This window comes from Chiloscyllium punctatum, chromosome 50, assembly GCF_047496795.1.
Source record: "Chiloscyllium punctatum isolate Juve2018m chromosome 50, sChiPun1.3, whole genome shotgun sequence".
Taxonomy (NCBI): Eukaryota; Metazoa; Chordata; class Chondrichthyes; order Orectolobiformes; family Hemiscylliidae; genus Chiloscyllium; species Chiloscyllium punctatum.
Window position 1 is genome coordinate 7239363 of NC_092788.1, and position 22577 is coordinate 7261939.

General features: G+C 47.1%; 1 long non-coding RNA gene across 1 annotated transcript in view; it reads left to right on the forward strand.

The window, feature by feature from the left end:
- The window catches only part of LOC140469988 (uncharacterized), a 30707-nt gene extending 19296 nt beyond the window's left edge, over window positions 1-11411 (forward strand). The window contains exons 3-4 of the long non-coding RNA XR_011956258.1: window positions 9860-9994; window positions 11342-11411. This is a non-coding gene — a long non-coding RNA (uncharacterized lncRNA). The remainder of the gene's footprint in view (window positions 1-9859; window positions 9995-11341) is intronic.
- The last annotated feature ends 11166 nt before the right edge of the window (window positions 11412-22577 follow it).

The following is a 22577-nucleotide window of genomic DNA, read 5'->3' on the forward strand; positions in this document are numbered from 1 at the left end:
TTGCTGTGTGTGTGTGTGCGTGTCGCTCCCTTGCTGTGTGTGTGTGTGCGTGTCGCTCCTTTGCTGTGTGTGTGTGTGTGCGTGTCGCTCCCTTGCTGTGTGTCTGTGTGCGTCGCTCTCTTGCTGTGTGTGTGTGTGTGTGTGCGCGTGTCGCTCCCTTGCAGTCTGTGTGTGCGTGTTGCTCCCTTGCGGTGTGTGTGAGCGTGTCACTCCCTTGCGGTGTGTGTGTGCGTGTTGCTCCCTTGTGGTGTGTGTGTGCGTGTCGCTCCCTTGCGGTGTGTGTGTGCATGTCGCTCCCTTGCAGTGTGTGTGCATGTCGCTCCCTTGCTTTGTGTTTGTGTGTGTGTGTATTTGTGCCTGTCCCTCCCTCGCTTTGCATGTGTGTGCCCCCTCTCAATTTGTGTGCACATGCCCACCCCCTTGCGGTGTGTGTGCTTGTCCCTCCTTCGCTGTGTGCCTCCCTTGCTGTGTGTGTGTGTGTGTCGCTCCCTTGCAGTGTGTGTGCATGTCGCTCCCTTGCAGTGTGTGTGCATGTCGCTCCCTTGCAGTGTGTGTGCGTGTCGCTCCCTTGCGGTGTGTGTGTGTGCATGTCGCTCCCTTGCAGTGTGTGTGCATGTCGCTCCCTTGCTTTGTGTTTGTGTGTGTGTGTGTGTGTGTATTTGTGCCTGTCCCTCCCTCGCTTTGCATGTGTGTGCCCCCTCTCAATTTGTGTGCACATGCCCACCCCCTTGCAGTGTGTGTGCTTGTCCCTCCTTCGCTGTGTGCCTCCCTTGCTGTGTGTGTGTGTGTGTGTCGCTCCCTTGCAGTGTGTGTGCATGTCGCTCCCTTGCAGTGTGTGCATGTCACTCCCTTGCTCTGTGTTTCTCTGTGTGTATGTATGTGTGCGTGACCCTTCCTCGCTTTGTGTGTGTGAGTGCGTGTCCCCCCTTGCTGTGTGTGTGTGTTCCACCCTTGCCGTGTCTGTGTGTGTCCCCTCTCGCTGTGTGTGTGTGCCCCCTCTCAATTTCTGTGCACATGCCCTCCCCCTCAACATGTGTGTGTCCCTTCCTTCACTGTATGTGTGTGTGTGTGTGTCCGTCCCTTGTGTGCATGTGTGTGTGTGCATGTCCCTCCCTTGCTTTGTGTTTGTGTGTGTATGTATGTGTGCGTGTCACTCCCTCGCTTTGTGAGTGTGTGTCCGTCCCTTCTGTGTGAGTGTGTGACCACCTTGCTGTGTGTGCGTGTCCCACCCTTGCCATGTCTGTGTGTGTCCTCTCTCGCTCAGTGTATGTGTGCCCCCTCTCAATTTCTGTGCACATGACCTCCCCCTTGACATGTGTGTGCGCGTCTCTCCCTTGCTTTGTGTTTGTGTGTGTGAGTGTGTGTGTGTGTATGTGCGCATGTCCCTCTTTCGCTTTGCGTGTGTGTGTCCCTGTCCCTCGCTGTGTGTGTGTGTCCCTCCCTCGCTGTGTGTCTGTGTAGATGTATTTGTGCATGTTCCTCCCTCGCTTTGCATGTGTGTGCCCCCTCTCGCTGTGTGTGTGTGTGCCCCCTCTCAATTTCTGTGCACATTGCCCTCCCCCTCGACATGTGTGTGTTTGTCCCTCCCTCGCTGTGTATGTGCGTGTCCCTCCCTCACTGTGTGTCTGCGTGTATTCCCCTCACCGTAAGTGCGTGTGTTTGTTCCTTCCTCGCTGTGTGTGCTTCTCTCCCTTGCTCTGTGTGTGTGTGTGTGTGTGTGTGTGTGTGTGTGTGTGTGTGTGTGTGTGTGTGCGTGCGTGTGTCCCTCCTTCGCTTTGCGTGTGTGTGTCCCCTTCCCTCGCTGTGTGTGTCCCTCCCTCACCGTGTGTCTGTGTGTATCCCCCTCACTGTGTTTATGTGCGTGTCCCTCCATCGCTGTGTGTGTGTGTGCGTGTCGCTCCTTTGCTGTGTGTGTGTGTGCGTGTCGCTCCCTTGCTGTGTGTGTGTGTGCGTGTCGCTCCTTTGCTGTGTGTGTGTGTGTGCGTGTCGCTCCCTTGCTGTGTGTCTGTGTGCGTCGCTCTCTTGCTGTGTGTGTGTGTGTGTGTGTGCGCGTGTCGCTCCCTTGCAGTCTGTGTGTGCGTGTTGCTCCCTTGCGGTGTGTGTGAGCGTGTCACTCCCTTGCGGTGTGTGTGTGCGTGTTGCTCCCTTGTGGTGTGTGTGTGCGTGTCGCTCCCTTGCGGTGTGTGTGTGCATGTCGCTCCCTTGCAGTGTGTGTGCATGTCGCTCCCTTGCTTTGTGTTTGTGTGTGTGTGTATTTGTGCCTGTCCCTCCCTCGCTTTGCATGTGTGTGCCCCCTCTCAATTTGTGTGCACATGCCCACCCCCTTGCGGTGTGTGTGCTTGTCCCTCCTTCGCTGTGTGCCTCCCTTGCTGTGTGTGTGTGTGTGTCGCTCCCTTGCAGTGTGTGTGCATGTCGCTCCCTTGCAGTGTGTGTGCATGTCGCTCCCTTGCAGTGTGTGTGCGTGTCGCTCCCTTGCGGTGTGTGTGTGTGCATGTCGCTCCCTTGCAGTGTGTGTGCATGTCGCTCCCTTGCTTTGTGTTTGTGTGTGTGTGTGTGTGTGTATTTGTGCCTGTCCCTCCCTCGCTTTGCATGTGTGTGCCCCCTCTCAATTTGTGTGCACATGCCCACCCCCTTGCAGTGTGTGTGCTTGTCCCTCCTTCGCTGTGTGCCTCCCTTGCTGTGTGTGTGTGTGTGTGTCGCTCCCTTGCAGTGTGTGTGCATGTCGCTCCCTTGCAGTGTGTGCATGTCGCTCCCTTGCAGTGTGTGTGCGTGTCGCTCCCTTGCAGTGTGTGTGCGTGTCGCTCCCTTGCAGTGTGTGTGCGTGTCGCTCCCTTGCTGTGTGTGTGTGTGCGTGTCGCTCCCTTGCTGTGTGTGTGTGTGTGTGCGTGTCTCTCCCTTGCTGTGTGTGTGTGTATGTTCGTGTCCCTCCCTTGCTGTGTGTGTGTGTGTGTGCGTGTCGCTCCCTTGCTGTGTGTGTGCGTGCGTGTCCCTCCCTTGCTGTGTGTGTGTGTGCGTGTCGCTCCCTTGCTGTGTGTGTGTGCGTGTCGCTCCCTTGCTGTGTGTGTGTGCGTGTCGCTCCCTTGCTGTGTGTGTGTGCGTGTCGCTCCCTTGCTGTGTGTGTGTGCGTGTCGCTCCCTTGCTCTGTGTGTGTGCGCGTGTCGCTCCCTTGCTGTGTGTGTGTGTGTGTGCGTGTCACTCCCTTGCTGTGTGTGTGTGCGTGCGTGTAGCTCCCTTGCTGTGTGTGTGTGTGCGTATCGCTCCCTTGCAGTGTGTGTGTGCGTGTCGCTCCCTTGCAGTGTGTGTGTGCGTGTCGCTCCCTCGCAGTGTGTGTGTGTGCGTGTCGCTCCCTCGCTGTGTGTGTGTGTGCGTGTCGCTCCCTCGCAGTGTGTGTGTGTGCGTGTCGCTCCCTCGCAGTGTGTGTGTGTGCGTGTCGCTCCCTCGCAGTGTGCGTGTCGCTCCCTCGCAGTGTGTGTGTGCGTGTCGCTCCCTCGCAGTGTGTGTGTGCGTGTCGCTCCCTCGCAGTGTGTGTGTGCGTGTCGCTCCCTCGCAGTGTGTGTGTGTGCGTGTCGCTCCCTCGCAGTGTGTGTGCGCGTCCCTCCCTCGCTGTGTGTGTGTGCGTGTCCCTCCCTCGCTGTCTGTGTGTGCGTGTCCCTCCCTCGCTGTGTGTGTGTGTGCGTGTCCCTCCCTCGCTGTGTGTGTGTGTGCGTGTCCCTCCCTCGCTCTGTGTGTGTGCGTGTCGCTCCCTTGCTCTGTGTGTGTGTGTGTGTGTGTGTGTGTCTCCAATATTTGCACCATCAGTGGATTGGCCATCATAAATTGACTGTGGTATTCAGGAATGTGTGGTTTAAGTCAGTTCACCACGAGAAATGCAGGATTTAATGTATAGGTAGAGGGATGGGTCTGGGTAGGAAGCTCTTCAGAGGTTTGGAATGGACTGGTTGGGCCGAATGGCCTGGTTGCACACGATGGCGATTCTATTGAGGTTATTGTCCAGCCCTGTCAACCATCCCCGTCTGTTACACCTGGCCTTATCCCCAATATTCTCCTTAACACTGTAATCTCCTCCAGACTCTAAAACACTCCTTGCCTATGTAACCTTCTCCAGTCCTTGCAAAGATCGATATGACTGTCACCTCTTCCTGCTTTTAGAACCCTCCCTATAACTATTACCATTTGGTACAGCACTCCCAATCATTGTTCCCTCTTGAAACTCCCATAAACATTTGTATCTCTGAAAACTCATGTGGACTGTCTCAACAACGTGCTGAGACCTGCTCTATTTCAGTGAAGTAATTAAGTCTTGGCAGCACTCACTGTTATAACCTCCCTCCAGCTTGACAGCACCGGGGATCTGTAGAAGGTCTTTTCAACCCGACAGCCATCTCTGTGTCTGTAATCTCCTCCACTCCCCATAATACATTCTCTCTGAGCTCCTCTGTCGTCCACTAAACACTCCCGAACACTGTCTGTATCAGTGTAACCTTCTCCAAAAACACAACCTTCCCTATCTGTGAAAATCCCGACACCAGTCCCTATCCCCCTCAGCTCCGTCTAACAATACAACCCTCCATGTCTGTGTATTCACCCTCAGTCCCTACTCGCCTCCCTATCTGTGTAACCTTCTCCATGCATTTTTGCTTCAGTCTCTTCAACTGTCCCTGTCAGTGTAACCTCTTCCAGACGTGAAAACTCTCCTCTTTTTGACTTACTCAGACCACATACCCCTCACTATCTATAACCTACTCCTGTCTGAGAAACCTATCTCTGCAAATTGCTCCAACTCTTCAACTCTCCACAACCTCCTGCAGCTCTTACATCCCTCCCTATCTACCAAATCTCTTCCAGTTCCTGAACGCCAACAGTCTGTGGAGACCCGACCACCATCCCTATCAGTGTAATCCTCTCAGGTCACTGCAGTATTCCTGATCTGTCAAACTCACTCCATGCCTGTGCCTCTCCCAATCCAGTCCCTACAAAACCCACTATCTATTTAACACCCTCCTGTCACTATCACCCCCATGTCAATGTAAGTTCCTCCTGTGTCTCCACCATCTACCCATCTCCATAACCTTGTCCAGCTCTTACACCACTATCTGTTTAAACGTCACCCTCCTCTACAACTTCCTCCTGTTTGTGCTATGCTCCCTTATCTGTGAAACTGTCTCCAACCAAAATTGCAATCCCAATCTCTGAAACGAAATCCAGATTCCTCAACCTCCATAACCCCCAGAACCTAAGCCTTCCTATATCTATAACCATCTCCAGTCACGACTCCCCTGTATATCTCAGTTTGTTCTTCCAGTCGATACAAATCTCTTTATCTCTGTAATCTGCTCAGCTCCCTAAAACAGTCCCTGTCTGTGATCCAGCCCTGGCCTACAAACCTCCTTTTCCCTGTAAACTTCTCCATCCCTCCCAACATTCCCAACTCCATGAACCTGTCAGACCTACAGCTCTCCACATTTCTGTAACCTCCTGTGGGTCTATGGTCCTCCCTCCCTGTGAAACCACCTCCAGTCCCCACGTGCCTCCCAATCTGGGTCCTCTGCTCCAGATCAGACCATTGCTGTCTCTGTAAACACCTCCACTCCTGACAACTCATCCCATTTGTGTAACCTCGTTCAGACCCCATACTCTCCAGCTTCCTGAATCCTCTTCCTGCATTGCAACCAAAACCACATGTTTATGTAATATCCACCAGTGCTTACACCCTCCCCAAATCAGTAACCACTTGCAGTCCTAACAAAACACCGAAACAGTGAAACCTCTCATTTCCCTACAATCCTCCCTCCCTCCGTCCCTCCTCAAATGCCTTCATCACCATGAAACTTCACAATTACTGAAACCTCCTTTTGGCACTGCAACCCTCCTAATGTCTGCAAAATCCTCCTGTCCTGATATTCCTCCCTATCTCTGTAACCCCCACCACCCTCCAGTGCCCTTCTGGGAACATGGCAGAGGAGAGAAGATTTGTAGCGTCTGGACCATATTACGGAAGTAGAATTCTGGTAATTACAGATTTGGTCTTATGTCTGTGGTGTGCAGATTATTGGCGAGGACTGTAAAGACAGGATTTATGACTACTTGGAAAACCATAGTTAAATTAGAGACAGTCAGCATGACTATGAGGGGTAGGTCATGCCTCACAAACCTTATTGAATTATTTGAGGATATGACAGAATATGTTGATGGTTCATTCAGAAAAGAAGGATGATTGGGATACAGGGAAATCTGTCTGTCTGGATACAGGATTGGATGGCTCGGAGAAAACAGAGGGTGGCAGCAGATGGACAGTATTGAGCCTGGAGCTCAGTGACCAGTGGGGTTCTGTAACAATCAGTTCTGGGACTCTGCTCTTTGTGATTTTTGTAAATAACTTGGATGTGGATGTTGGAGAGTGGGTTAGTAAGTTTGCAAATCATGCGAAGGTTGGTGGAGTCGTGGGGAATGTGGAGGGCTGTTGTCGGTTGCAGTGCGACATTGACAGGACGCAGAGCTGGGCTGGAAGTGGCAGATGGAGTCCAATCCGGAAACGTGTGAAGTGATTCATTCTGGAAGGTCGAATTTGAATACAGAATACAGGGTGAAAGGCAGAATACTTGGCAGTGTGGAGGAACAGAGAGCTCATGGCGTCCATGCCCATAGATCCCTCAAGTTGCCACGCACGTTGGTAGGGTTGTTAAAAAGGCATATGTTGTGTTGGCTTTCCTTAGCAAGGGGATTGATTTTAAGAGCCGTGAGGTTTTACTGCATCTTTATAGCGACCTGTTGAGACCACACATGGAATATTGTGTTCAGTTCTGGTCCCATTTTTACAGCAAGGATGTGCAATTTTAGAGAGCGTACACAGGAGGTTTACCAGGATGCTGCCTGGAAAGGAGGGCATTTCTTATGGAGAATGTTTGAGGGAGCTAAGGCTTTTCTCATTGGAGTGAAGAAGGACTTGGTAGAGGTGAATAAGATGTTAAGAGGCACAGAGTGAGTGAATCGTCAGAGACTTTTCCTCCTATGGCATAAATGGCTGTTACAAGGGGGTGTAATTTTAAGATGATTGGAGGAGAGATAAGAGGATAGAGAATGGTAGGTGGTTGGATGGACTGCCAATGGTGGTAGTAAAATTAGACACATTCGGGACATTTAATAGACTCTTGGACAGACACATGGATAGTAGTAAAATGAAGGGTATGTAGGTTAGTTTGATCTTATAACCGGATAAAAAGTTGTCATAGCATCATGGCCGAAGGGTCTTGTGCTGCACTGTTCTGTGTTCTACTTTCTGTGTGGTAAACTGGGTAATAAGCTCAGATCAGTGTAAAAGGACATGGCATTCAGGAGGAGCTAGTCAACTGGATACAAAAGTTACTTGATGGTAGGAGACAGAGGGTGATGGGAGACCTGTTTTTCTGACTGGAGGTATATGACCAGTGGTGGAGTGGGTCCACTGTTGTTTGTCATTTGGATAAATGGTTTGGATGGGAATATTGGTTTCCTGGTAAGTAAGCTTCTTGGGTGTCACTGACATTGGTGGTAAAGTGGTTAGTGGAGAAGATTATATGATACAACAAGATTAACAGTACTGCAGGGATAGTGAGCTGAAGAATAGCAGATAAAGTTTAATTAGATAAAGGTGAAGTGTTCCATTTTGGTGGAATCAACCAGGGTGGGACTTGTACAGTTCATGTTCGGGCCCTGGTTAGTGTTGTCAGTCAGTGACCCAGGGAGACAGGCTGGTGAAGCAGGAGTTTGGGATGGTTATCTGCATTAGGAGAGCATTGAGAGTAGGAAAGACATTGGTGAGGCTATCATAAAAACATTGTTGTTCAGTAGGAAGAACTCACCTGGTTCACTTTCCTCATTTAGTGAAGGACATCTGACATTCTGACCTGGTCTGGTCGACATGTGACTCCAGATCCACAGCAATGTGGCTGACTTTGAGCTGCCCTCTGGATAATTAGCAGTGGGGTCAAAGAATGTTGTTCCAGGCAGTGACACCCACATCCCATGAATGAACAAATAAAAATACATATGTCCCTCCCTAACTCTGCAAACCCCTCCAGCTGCAGCAATCCGTACTGGCTTTGTAACACTGTTCAGGTCCTGACCACTCTCTGTAACACTCTCACCACCTCCAGCACCTTCACCTCTCCCTGTTCCTATTGTGTCATTAAACCCTGACAATGATTCCCCTTCCCACAACCCTCCTCCTGCGAGCAGACCCTTTGCAATCTATTTAACATTTACTCCTAAAACACTCTCTCACTTCAGGATTTAAGTATTTTGTGGTGATCTTCTCAGCCTCATAATCTAGTATGATCCCTTTTGTCCTGAGTGAGGGACCAGTGGGGATTTCTTGCTGAGGTTTTCACTGTTTCAATGTAATGTCCTTTTGTTGAGTGTTTTACACTGTTCCTTTAAATGTTTTCCACTGTCCATTTACAGACACATATTTCAGTCTGTTTAGCCTGTTCACCTTGGTCAGTTCTCTCAAACTCATGTAATTGACTATTTTTGTTTCTAGTTGTAGCTTGTCCTTTCTGTGATTCACTTTAAAACTTTATATTTCTTTAAACTGCACTTTCTCACAATTTCCCAGGGGATCTCTCCAGGTGACATTACTCATTCACTAAGTTACATCACACAACAGTCGCTCGGAAATAGTTACGTCCCTAGTCAGTTGCACAATGTGTTATTCAAAGAAACACTGAAAAATAATTTTCTGAACTCCTCTTCCAATATCACTCTTGTCAGTGTGAATGTCCTAGATTTTGGGAATATTGATGTTTCCCAAAGTTATCACAATGCTTTTATTAAAAATTCTAATTGATTCCTGTTTATTGCAGTGATGAACAATGAAATGCTGTTTGGTGGCTAAAACTGTTCTGCTGCTTGTGTCCTTTGCAAGTAGTAGCCAGAATTTACATTCAAACTTACTCTACTTCATGATCTGTGGCCAAATGCTTTCTCTGTAATGCCTTTGGTATCCATTATTGTTCGTGTTACCCATTTTGCCTGAGTTTCCACAAGGTTGTGAACCATTGAATATTTATGCTCCACCTTTTGTTCGCCCTGTAAACATGTCTCATTGCTGTCTAAATCTCTTTTATCTCTGTGTCACAAATCCATCTACCTTATTGCAGAGACTTTGTCCATTCCAAACAAATCATAATTTACTCTTTCTCACAATTTCCTGTCACAACCCGATTCACTGATGTACAGTTTTAACTAAACTTTCCTGTTCCTTTCTGCTTGTCTTCAGTCACATTCCCGTGCTGTTCCGATGCTTCACCTTTTCTCTTTGGATTTGGAAAGCTCCTTTCACCTGGACCCTGTCCCTGCATCACCTCTGTCAGTTTACAGCCCTGTCCATAAACCTACCGACATGATGGTGTGATTCAAACTTGTCTCCCGTGAACATTAGCTGAGGTTATGGATACATGCTCTAGCAATAATGCCACTAGACCATCACTTCACCTGCTCACTGGTTGCTCATTCCTGACCAGTTATACCATCATGAAGCAGAACCCCTTCTTCCTACACAATTGTTTGATTCTAAAACCTCCTGACATGATTGTTTGAGCCTGATTCCTTCCAGCACTCTGTTGATATCACTCAGTATCTCCCCATATGGTATCCCTCACTGTATGCGGTAATTGCTGCCTCTGTCAATGCCCCTCGCTGTTATAGCCACTCCAGATCCTGATTCAACAGAATTCTCCACCCCAGAGAGATGCAGCAGCACAGGCCAAGGACGGAATCTGGGATTTTACAGATCTCTGTTTTACTCAGGACCATTCACCATGTGTAACTCTCACTACATCAGTATAAATTCCAATTCTGTCTATTTGTCTGTCTCCTATAGGTGCTCAGGAAGGTCCTGACTCAATAGACTTCACAGCTGCTGGGTGTCTCGTCCATCACCACATTGAAGATGGTTGGTCAGCCAGAGAGACAAAGGGCAGGGAGATCTGGAGCCTTCAATAAATCCTGCAGTGAGGTAAGATCACTCAGTGCACAGAGCAGAGAGCAATGAGAGGGCTCCATATATCGGCTAACAAGACATGACATAGATCCAGTGCTGGAGGGGGAGCAGAGTACAGACACACCTCAGCCTCAATCACCACCCCTGCTGTAAGTTTTGTTGTACAGAGACCGCATCGGTGTGTCACAGTTATCAATCCAGGCCTATGCTGTCTTAGTGAGCATCAGTACAACATAAGGGAAAGCAGGCTTCCCAAGAGAGGGTGGGAATGCTGCCTGGGATCTCTCTGTTCGGTATTTCCCTCTCCAACACTATCTATGGCATGTCGCATAGACCGGCGTCTTCAATAATTTTTAACTCCTGTAACAGTTCCTGTCCCTGTAACCTCCTCCCTTCTCTATAGTCCCTCCACATATTTGAAATGTATTGCATTCCAGACTATCATCCCTATCACTTTAAGTTGCTTCAGTGTCTACAGTGTGCCTTATCTCTGTAGTCTCCTCCTCCAATGACAGAGTCATGCAGCACAGACACAGAACCTTTACTTTGATCCAACAAGTCGATGCTGAAGATGGTTCCTGAACGGGTCACGTTTCCCTGCAATTGGCTCATATCCCTTCAAGCCTTCTCCTCTCCATGTATCTAACTAAAATGTCTTTTCCATGCTGTCATTGTGCTTCTCACCATCACTTCCCCTGGCAACTTATTCAATATGTGCACCATGGTCTCTGTGAAAAATGTCCTTCTCTGATCCCTTTTAAGTCTTCCCTCTCCCACCTCATATTTCTGCCCTCTAGTTATGGACTCCCCTACCCTAGGGTAGAGACCTTCACTATTCACGTTACCTGTACCCCTCATGGTTTGTAAAGCTTTATAAGGTCACCCCTCAGCCTCCTATGCCAAATGGAAATACGCAGGACAATGATATAAATATTTTTGCTCATGTCCCTGCCACTACTTTGCTACAATGTTCTGGGATACAGTTGTTCAGGACCTTAGGGCTTTTTCTACATTTGAGTTCTTAGACATCCAACACCACCTCTCCTGTAATGGGGACTCTTTACAAGACATCACTGTTTCTTTCCCTTTGTTTCCTAGTCTTTGTCCACAGTATGTTCTGACATGAAATGTTCATTTAGTGTCTTGCCCATCTCCTGTGGTTCCTCACCTGAGGGGCCTTATTGTCTCTCTCGTTGCTTTTTTGTACTTGTATGCTGTAGAATTTCCTTACATTCTCCTTAACTTTATCTGCCAAGGCTATCTCATTCCCACTGTTGTGCATCCCAGCTTATCCACCTTATCCGTGTAAGTCAAACCCTCCAGTATCAATAACATCTTCGTCAATCTTTGCTCCATGTACAGTTTTAGAAAATGCTTCCTAAATCGGGATGATCAGAATTCTCCACAGTACTCCAACTGGGGACCCAGCAATGTCTAATACAGCCGTATCAGGATGGACCAACTCAGGTATTCAATGCTCTGATCCATGATGGCAAGTGTGCCTCATCCGCTTTCACCACCCTGTCCATCCATGACACCGCTTCCAAGGAACAATGTCACTGCACTCCTTGGTCTCACTGTCTGTTCGACAGCATTGAATAGGGCCCTACTATTAACAGTGTTAATTGTCCCTGTTTTGTCTTAACAAAATCCTTTAATTAAAATCCATCTTTCATTCCTTGATCCACTTGTCCAGTTGATCAAGAGCCTCTTCGATATCTGTCTTCACTCCCCACTGTAACACTTATTTAGCTTACTAACAATGATTCCTATATTCTCGTTCATGTAAATAATGTACATGTGGCCCCAGCACCAATCCTTATGGCACACCGCTGGTCAGAGCCTCCAGTCCACACAACAAACCTCTCCCATTACCCTCTGTCTCCTACTGTCAAGCCCATTTTGTGTCCGTTTGTCTCGGTCTCCCTGATCCCATGTGATCTAACCTTACTAACCAGTGCACCACGATAAACCCTGTCAAAGGCCTTGCTGAAGTCAGGATAGACAATGTCTACTGCTCTGTCTTCGTCTATCTTCTTAATCACATCTTCGACAAACTCAGTCAAGTTTGTGAGACACTACCTTGTATGCACAAAGCTGTGCTGATGATCCTGAATCAATCATTACCTTTCCAAATGCCTGTCACTCCTATCCCGCAGAATCGCTTCCAACAACATTCGCACAACTTACATCAAGCTAATTGGTCTTTAGGTCCCTGGCTTTCCCTCGCAGCCTTTCTTAAATACTGGCATAGCATTAGTCACTCTCCAGACTCCCAGCTCATTACCTGTTGCTGTCTTTGATAGAAATATCTCTCTAAGGTACCCCGCAATTTCTTCCCTAACTCCAGCCCACCACCCCCCCCCCCCCACCCCACCCCCAATGTCATGGGCTCCACCTGATTAGTTCCGAGAGAGTTGTCTACTTTTTATGCGATTTAAAACCTTCAGCACCTCCTGTTCACCAATGGGGACTCTTGTGAAGACATCACTATTTATTTCCCTGACTTCCCCGGAGTTTCTCCACAGTAAGTTCTGATGTGATATTTATGTTCAAACTAATAGAAGTATGGGGATTTTGCCAAAGTGCTCCCCTACAAACACTTCAGCCCCTTTCCCTACTTTTGTTTCCTAAGGGGAGGTCAGGTTTGATCTCTTTCTGCAGTCAGGTCATTTCCATATTGACAGAGACAGATTTCTTGAACATACTGAATGAATTCCTCCCATTATGGCAGTCCCAGTCTGGGTATGGAAAGTTAAAATCTCCAACCATTAAAACCCTATCATTGTTAGATATCTGAGATCTCCTGATATATTTACTGCTCTATTTCCCGTTGACTATTGGGGGCCTGTAATACAGTCATATCAAAGTGATGACTCATTCTTTTTTCTCAGTTCCACTAAGAGAATTTCACTGGGCGATCCCCAGGCATATCCTCTCTAAGTGCTGCAGTGATTTTTTTTCACTAATCAAGAACTCCACTCTCCCTCCACTTCTGCCTCCTGTTCTGTCCTTCCTATAGCATCTGTTCCTGGAACATTCAGCTGCCGGTCCTGTCCCTCCCTCAGCTATTGTTCTGTAATACCTGTGATATTTCAGTCCCATGTTCCCATCCTATGCCATGCACTCATCTGCCTTATCTGTCAGGCCTTTTACATCAAAGGAAGTGCAGTTTAATTGATCGGTTTTCCCTCATTGCCTGCTCTGCTCTTGACTGCCTTATCGATTGAAGTAACTCTTTGAAATTGAGTCCCAACTTCAACCTTCAGACTGTAGCCTGAGAACATCCACATCACTGTGGTTAACACCCTCACCCTTCATGTCATCTGTAAACCTTCTGCTATCACATCGAACTCATTAATGTACATAATAAACAGCGATGGTTCCTGCACAGATCCCTGTGGTACATCCGCTAGTGAAAGGATTCTCATCACAGAAACAACCCTCCACCAGCTTTGGATCCAATTTGCCAACTTGCCTTGGATCCCAGTGGCTCTTCCCTTTTGGAACAGCCTTCCATGTGGGACCTTGTCAAAGGCCTTAATGAACTCCCTGGAACCCACATCATCTGCACTTCCCTTATCAACATTTTCAATCGCAATTTCAAAGAAAGCTCAGCTGAATTCATCAGTCAGGATCTTCCTTTACCAAATCCGTGCTGACTACCCCGAATTATTTCCTGCCTTTCCAGTTATTGATTCAAACTGTCCCTCATAATTGTTCCCAATAATTTCCCTCCCCCTGCTGTCAGACTATTTGCTCTGTAATTACCTGGCCTTTCCTTTGGGTCCAGTGACTACAACTGTCTTCGTTTTAACATTGTTATGGAAAAAAATATCAGACAGGCTGACAGATTAAGGTGTGAAACTGGAGCAGGGCCAGATGTGGGGCCATGAGGCAGGATCGAGCGAGGTCGATTGGGTGAATTAAAAATCACACAACACCAGGTTATAGTCCAACAGGTTTATTTTGAAGCACTAGATTTCGAAGCGCAGGTGGCCATCCTAAAAGATGAAAGGCTTAAACTAAATGTGTTTGATATTGCATTCCATGACACTGCTATCCTGTTGCTATAAATTATGAGCCTGATGATCGTGCTCCACAACCCCCTGATGAAGTAGCACTCCAAAACCTAGTGCCTCCAGATAAACCTGCTGGGCTGTAAGCTGGTGTTGTGTGATTTTTAGTGTTGTACATTCCATTCCAACACCAGCTGCTCTACATTATGACTACCATCAATTGGGCGAGTCTGTTTGAAGGAAAATGAATGACTGGCAAACGGGAAGCTTTTAAAAGTGTGATCTCAAGAGTCTAGGGCCAGTATGTCCCTATTAGAGTGAAGGGAAAATCTGGCAGGTTAAGGGATCCCTGGCTGATGAGGGATATTGAGGCTCTGTTCAGGAAAAAGAAAACAGCATACATAGAGTTTAAGCTATTCATATCTTTTTCCAGTCCTAAAGACATGATCAATCTCAGGTCCCTGCAGCACTCCTGATCTGTAGAACTCACTGCAATGCCTGTGACTATCTGATCCAGTTCCGAAAAGACTCCCTATCTGTGTAACATCCTCCCTTGCATATCACCCATCCTGTCAATGTCAGGTCTTCCAGTCTGTCCATCATCTACTCATCTCCATAACCTTCTCCATCTCTTAGACCCCTATCTGTGTAAATGTCACCTTCCCCTTCAAACTTTCCACTTTGACCAAACTGCAGGAGTTACTAATGCTCCCTTATCTGTGAAACTGTCTCCAACCAAAATGGATGTCCTTATCTCCCGGTCTATACCCCCTCTATACCTAAATAACCCCCAGAACCTAAGCCTTTCAATAACTATAACCATCTTCAGTCACGACTGCCCTCCACATATCTGCTTGTTCTTTTAATTTATAGAACTGTCTAGATTTCTGTAATCTGCTCCATTCACCTAAAACATTCCTGTCTGTGCAAACCACCCCATCCTACCAACATCCTTATGCCTGTAACTGCTGCATCCCTCCCCACCTCCCCATCTCCATGAACTCCTGTAAACCCGACAGCTATCCACATTTCTGTGACACCTTGTGGTTCTCTGGTCCTCCATCCCTGTGAAACCACCTCCAGTCCTCACACCCCTCCCAGTCTGGGTCGTCTGCTCCAGATTAGGCCATTGCTGTCTCTGTTACCTCCTGACAATCCTAGCACACCTTCCTGTTTGTGTCTCTTCATTCAGATCCCATCTCTCCAGCTTTTTGAAACCCCTTTGTGCCATTGTGAGCCTCCTTATTTAGAATATAGAGCAGTACAGCACAGTGCGGCCCTTCGGCCCTTGACGTTGCACTGGCCTTTTATTCTACTCTCAGATTAAACTAAACTACAGACCCTACATTTTACTATCATCCATGTGCCTATCTAAGTGTTGCTTAAATGGCCCTAATGTATTGGACTCCATTACAAATGTTGGCGGTGCATTCCATGCATCTGCCACTCTATGTGTAAAAAAAAACCCTCTCACATTTCCCGTAAAACTTTCTACAATCACCTTCCATTTATTTCCCCTCATTATAGCCATTTGTGCAAATGGAAAAGTATCTGGTTATCCTCGCCACTGAGGCCTCAAATCATCTCGTTTACTTTTACCAAGTCACTTCTCATCCTTTTTCATTCCAATGAGAAAAGCCCTAATTCCCTCAACCTTTCTTCATTAGACCTCCACTCCTGATAAATCTCCTCTACACCCTCTCTAAAGCTTCCACGTCCTTCTGATAATGAGGCAACCAGAACTGAACACAATATACCAAATGTTCTCTAACCAGGACTCGATAGAGCTGCAGCATAACTTTGTGGAACTTAAACTCAATCCCCGGCTAATGAAAGCCAACACACCATACACCTTCTGAACAAGGCAATCAACATTGAGGGATCTACGGATGTGGACTTCAAGATTCTTCTGTTCCTCCAAACTGTCAAGAATCCTGCCTTTCACCTTGTAAAGGTTGTTTGTGGAATCCTGCAATCTTAAACCCTCCCTATCTTGGTAACTTCCTCTGATCAATACAACTCTCATGAACAGTGAAACCTCTTCATGTCCCGACAATCATCCTTCGCTCTGAAACCTCCTTTATTAGCACCAACCCTCAAAAGTCCTGAAGCCTCTATTTTAACCACTGCAATATTTCTAATATCTGCAACACCCTCCCATTCTGATATCATTCACTGTCTCTGTAAACCCCATCACCCTCCAGTCCCCACTGGGGAACATTACAGAGGAAGGAAGGGTTGTAGAGTCCAGGTCATGTTACAGAAGTAGGCAGGGCTGCAGAACCTGGAGGATGGTACAAATGTATGGAGGGACGTGGATCCTGCAGGAAGCGAGAAAGCGCTGGATTCATAGAACCTGCAGGATGGGACCGAGAATGGGTTGTGGAACCTGAAGGATATTACAATTTGAATGACTGACTCTTTTTGATCGAACTGTTGGGCTGATCTCGCTGTCCTATGTATGCAGATATTTACCATAATGGCTGTGCACAGCTTCAGATTCCCAGGCTGGGAGATGTGAGCTCCGATGTGAATCTATGTGCCCATTCTGTCTGTGTGCCTGACACTGACCTGGTGCTGCTCTGGTAGAAAGCAGTCTCCGTGTGTATCTACATGACTGACCAGAGCTCACCACATCAAAGCCTTTGTTTGGAATGTTCTTTTTTTCATTATTTTAAAGTGGCAATTCCGCAAGAAAGTCGTCCCAGCTTATTCCACCTCGCCCTACGGTCCAAACATTGACGAAATCATTGTCTATATATTGTCATCAATTTCACGTGTCTTTTTTTTATCGTTTTCAAGATGTCAATTACGCTGGACAACAACGAGCGATTGGAAACAGAAAGGTGAAACGGAGAATGGCTTCAACTTTCAGTGCTGGATCGGCGACATCGGCTGGTTTCTGTAGCGTAGTGGTCATCACGTTCGCCTAACACGCGAAAGTTCCTCAGTTCGAAACTGGGCAGAAACTGCTTTGTTCGTCAACTGCAGCCTTTTGCATGGACAAGAACGGAGCTTTCTTGCTTGCTTTCCCATCTGCAAACCTGCCTTCGAATTTGCTTGAAAGAATATGCTCTCGTCGTGAAATGTAAGGCAACTCCATTTAATTACTGTGTAAAGCATTATAAAGTTTTTCTCCAACCTGGTTCTGATGCATATGCCATTCTGTTTGAGAGTGTCCTTGCCGCGTTCTGATCCTTCCACGAAAAGCAGTACCGCATTTGCATTCCTTGCGCAGGCGGCCCGGTTCAAAGGCAGGGAAGAAGCTGCTGCGCTGGTGTCACAGCGCACCACGGATTCCTGAACTTGTCTGTCTGTCAAATGTACCCCAAAGTCGTCTCTGAAAGGCCTCATTTGGAAGCTGTCTGTCGTTATTCAACGCGCGAGAGTTGGTACCAGATTCCTGAATCATATTTTGGGGCAGTTCGCACGTTAGTGGCTCATTCAATCAGCAACAGCAATGAAATAATTTACACTCTCAGAGGAACCTTTGAACTTGTGCTTTCATAGCGCCGCTAATATTAAGGTGCGCCCCGAGATCTAAGCCATGTTGGAACTGAAACGGAGGAATCGACAGAGAGGCTACAGAATGACATCGCATCCATTTGGTTTTCTTTAAATCACTGACGAGCAGGAAAATGTAAACGGGGAGAGCGAGTGGGGAAGTGAGGCGGTTGCAGCTCTGGTAAAAGTCCTTCTTTGTGATTCACTCCGCAAACAGAGACTTGAAGGTGACTCAGAGGCGTGTGAGCTCTTCACATCGAGATCAAAAAGCACTCAAGGGCAGTTAGCACCTCTTCCGGAGTGGGGGTGGGGTGAGGTAATTACCTTTTGACTTCTGTTACTATGTTCAGAAACTGCCTTTTCGATTGACTTGAACAGAAACTGCATTTCCGATAAGCACCATGGAAGTTAGCAAAATTTATTGAATCGCTTCTCGTCGATTCCCGCTCAGGCTTCCGACTCAGTTGGTATCCACGTGGCTCATGTCCAGGAGTGAACATCTCTGCAGCAAATTGCACGGTTAAAGTAAAAGGCACGGAAAGTGGCATCTCGAACCGGCCCCGAGGTCAGAGCATGCTCACAATGTGATCTGTCGTTCTCGGATTGTAATGCGACCTCCGGTTTTAGGGTGGAGAACATTCTTTGGGACCCTTCTTCTGCAAAACAGACACAGTGACTGAATAAATGCTGCACGGTTTGATGTGGAACACGGCCTGCTCAGCTTTGTGCATTTTCCCTGTAGTCAGGTGTGTTTCGTGTTCCGTGTAAACGTGAAAGTCGTCCTGTTTCGAGCAATGTGTGAAATCATTTAGCAAAGCAAGAATCGAAATTGTAGTAATGTCTAGCAGCTCATGGTTATTTGACCGAAGTGTCCAAGTGTCTCTGCTGTCATGATCGCGTTCGCCTCCCGCGCGGAAAATCGCAAACAGCTCTGCTGTTCCAAAGCGATTTGTGCTTTTACTGGAACCGAATGGAGACTATTATTTCATCGCTGTTGTGAAACAAAGTCCTGCGGTGACTCGACTCGTCGTTATTTGGTTTTCTGTCCAATGGGAAAATCGTTCCAATGAATTTCGGTGTCATATGTTATTGAATTTCTCCCATTTCCTTCATTTCCGTCCTGGAGTCATCAGAAGGAAAAGGTAATCTAACCGAGACTGTGATTGGTGAAATTCACTTTTTATGGCCCGTTCTTATGATGTTCTTTCTATCTCTCTTTTCAGCATTGTCTGGAAAGTGGTGGTGCACTAACGCTGCAGTATGTTTGAAATTGCCCTGTTGGGAGTTGTGAGATTACTTTATGACTCATGCCCTCGGACTGTGACACATTTAGCATTCATGCGTCTCTCTGTCTGAAAATGCATTCGGCATGCCAGTTTTGTTTGTGTTCCGTGTTAAATGCTTTCTGTTTTGCGATTCGGTCAGCACATTACGAGTTAACAGGGTTTCTGAGGTAACTTCGAGCAGCAAAAATCCTCAATTGAGGTCTGGGAAAATTTCACGGAGTATGGTCAGTCGGGGCAAAATTAAGGAAGTCGTTCGTTTCTGCAGTGTTTCACAATACTACCTTTCCCGTGAGCAGTCGAACAGACTAAACGATTGTGCCACAGACTGCGATGGAAAACTCCGCTAAAAAGTAATTCTTTAAAGCCAGTGTAAGCAACAAGACGTTATGGGGGTACACGGCGTGGAAACAGATATTTAGGTGTATCTCATCCATGCTCACCACATAACCAAAATTAAACAAGTCCCGTTCCCCAGCATTTGGCCCCAATCCCTCTAAACCCATCCTGTCCAGAAACTCATCCGATTACCTTTGCAATTTTCTGAGTGTAATAGCCTCCTCCACTTCCTCTGGGAGCTCATTCCATACACGCACAACCTTCTGTGTGGGAAATGTGCCTCAGGTCTTTTGTCACTTTCAGCCCACTCACCTTAAACCTATGCTCTCGAGTTTTCAACTCACCCCAATTTGGGTAAAACACAGAAATACTCAGTTTACAACCCTTCCATAAGATCATATCGTAGCCGTTACGCTGCAGGGAAAGTCGTCCCAGCTTATTCCACCTCGCCCTACGGTCCAAACATTGACGAAATCATTGTCTATATATTGTCATCAATTTCACGTGTCTTTTTTTTTATCGTTTTCAAGATGTCAATTACGCTGGACAACAACGAGCGATTGGAAACAGAAAGGTGAAACGGAGAATGGCTTCAACTTTCAGTGCTGGATGCCACTGCGCCGCAGGGGGCGACATCGGCTGGTTTCTGTAGCTTAGTGGTCATCACGTTCGCCTAACACGCGAAAGGTCCCCAGTTCGAAACTGGGCAGAAACTGCTTTGTTCGTCAACTGCAGCCTTTTACATGGACAAGAACGGAGCTTTCTTGCTTGCTTTCCCACCTGCAAACCTGCCTTCGAATTTGCTTGAAAGAATCTGCTCTCGTAGTGAAATGTAAGGCAACTCCATTTAATTACTGTGTAAAGCATTATAAAGTTTTTCTCCAACCTGGTTCTGATGCATATGCCATTCTGTTTGAGAGTGTCCTTGCCGCGTTCTGATCCTTCCACGAAAAGCAGTACCGCATTTGCATTCCTTGCGCAGGCGGCCCGGTTCAAAGGCAGGGAAGAAGCTGCTGCGCTGGTGTCACAGCGCACCACGGATTCCTGAACTTGACTGTCTGTGAAATGTACCCCAAAGTCGTCTCTGAAAGGCCTCATTTGGAAGCTGTCTGTCGTTATTCAACGCGCGAGAGTTGGTACCAGATTCCTGAATCATATTTTGGGGCAGTTCGCACGTTAGTGGCTCATTCAATCAGCAACAGCAATGAAATAATTTACACTCTCAGAGGAACCTTTGAACTTGTGCTTTCATAGCGCCGCTAATATTAAGGTGCGCCCCGAGATCTAAGCCATGTTGGAACTGAAACGGAGGAATCGACAGAGAGGCTACAGAATGACATCGCATCCATTTGGTTTTCTTTAAATCACTGACGAGCAGGAAAATGTAAACGGGGAGAGCGAGTGGGGAAGTGAGGCGGTTGCAGCTCTGGTAAAAGTCCTTCTTTGTGATTCACTCCGCAAACAGAGACTTGAAGGTGACTCAGAGGCGTGTGAGCTCTTCACATCGAGATCAAAAAGCACTCAAGGGCAGTTAGCACCTCTTCCGGAGTGGGGGTGGGGTGAGGTAATTACCTTTTGACTTCTGTTACTATGTTCAGAAACTGCCTTTTCGATTGACTTGAACAGAAACTGCATTTCCAATAAGCACCATGGAAGTTAGCAAAATTTATTGAATCGCTTCTCGTCGATTCCCGCACAGGTTTCCGACTCAGTTGGTATCCACGTGGCTCATGTCCAGGAGTGAACATCTCTGCAGCAAATTGCACGGTTAAAGTAAAAGGCACGGAAAGTGGCATCTCGAACCGGCCCCGAGGTCAGAGCATGCTCACAATGTGATCTGTCGTTCTCGGATTGTAATGCGACCTCCGGTTTTAGGGTGGAGAACATTCTTTGGGACCCTTCTTCTGCAAAACAGACACAGTGACTGAATAAATGCTGCACGGTTTGATGTGGAACACGGCCTGCTCAGCTTTGTGCATTTTCCCTGTAGTCAGGTGTGTTTCGTGTTCCGTGTAAACGTGAAAGTCGTCCTGTTTCGAGCAATGTGTGAAATCATTTAGCAAAGCAAGAATCGAAATTGTAGTAATGTCTAGCAGCTCATGGTTATTTGACCGAAGTGTCCAAGTGTCTCTGCTGTCATGATCGCGTTCGCCTCCCGCGCGGAAAATCGCAAACAGCCCTGCTGTTCCAAAGCGATTTGTGCTTTTACTGGAACCGAATGGAGACTATTATTTCATCGCTGTTGTGAAACAAAGTCCTGCGGTGACTCGACTCGTCGTTATTTGGTTTTCTGTCCAATGGGAAAATCGTTCCAATGAATTTCGGTGTCATATGTTATTGAATTTCTCCCATTTCCGTCATTTCCGTCCTGGAGACATCAGAAGGAAAAGGTAATCTAATCGAGACTGTGATTGGTGAAATTCAATTTTTTTTTTGGCCCGTTCTTATGATGTTCTTTCTATCTCTCTTTTCAGCATTGTCTGGAAGGTGGTGGTGCACTAACGCTGCAGTATGTTTGAAAGAGTAGTTTGGAATTGCCCTGTTGTTAGTTGTGAGATTACTTTATGACTCATGCCCTCGGACTGTGTCACATTTAGCATTCACGCATCTCTCTGTCTGAAAATGCATTCGGCATGCCAGTTTTGTTTGTGTTCCGTGTTAAATGCTTTCTGTTTTGCGATTCGCTCAGCACATTACGAGTTAACAGGGTTTCTGAGGTAACTTCGAGCAGCAAAAATCCTCAATTGAGGTCTGGGAAAATTTCACGGAGTATGGTCAGTCGGGGCAAAATTAAGGAAGTCGTTCGTTTCTGCAGTGTTTCACAATACTACCTTTCCCGTGAGCAGTCGAACAGACTAAACGATTGTGCCACAGACTGCGATGGCAAACTCCGCTAAAAAGTAATCCTTTAAAGCCAGTGTAAGCAACAAGACGTTATGGGGGTACACGGCGTGGAAACAGATATTTAGGTGTATCTCATCCATGCTCACCACATAACCAAAATTAAACAAGTCCCGTTCCCCAGCATTTGGCCCCAATCCCTCTAAACCCATCCTGTCCAGAAACTCATCCGATTACCTTTGCAATTTTCTGAGTGTAATAGCCTCCTCCACTTCCTCTGGGAGCTCATTCCATACACGCACAACCTTCTGTGTGGGAAATGTGCCTCAGGTCTTTTGTCACTTTCAGCCCACTCACCTTAAACCTATGCTCTCGAGTTTTCAACTCACCCCAATTTGGGTAAAACACAGAAATACTCAGTTTACAACCCTTCCATAAGATCATATCGGAGCCGTTACGCTGCAGGGAAAGTCGTCCCAGCTTATTCCACCTCGCCCTACGGTCCAAACATTGACGAAATCATTGTCTATATATTGTCATCAATTTCACGTGTCTTTTTTTTATCGTTTTCAAGATGTCAATTACGCTGGACAACAACGAGCGATTGGAAAC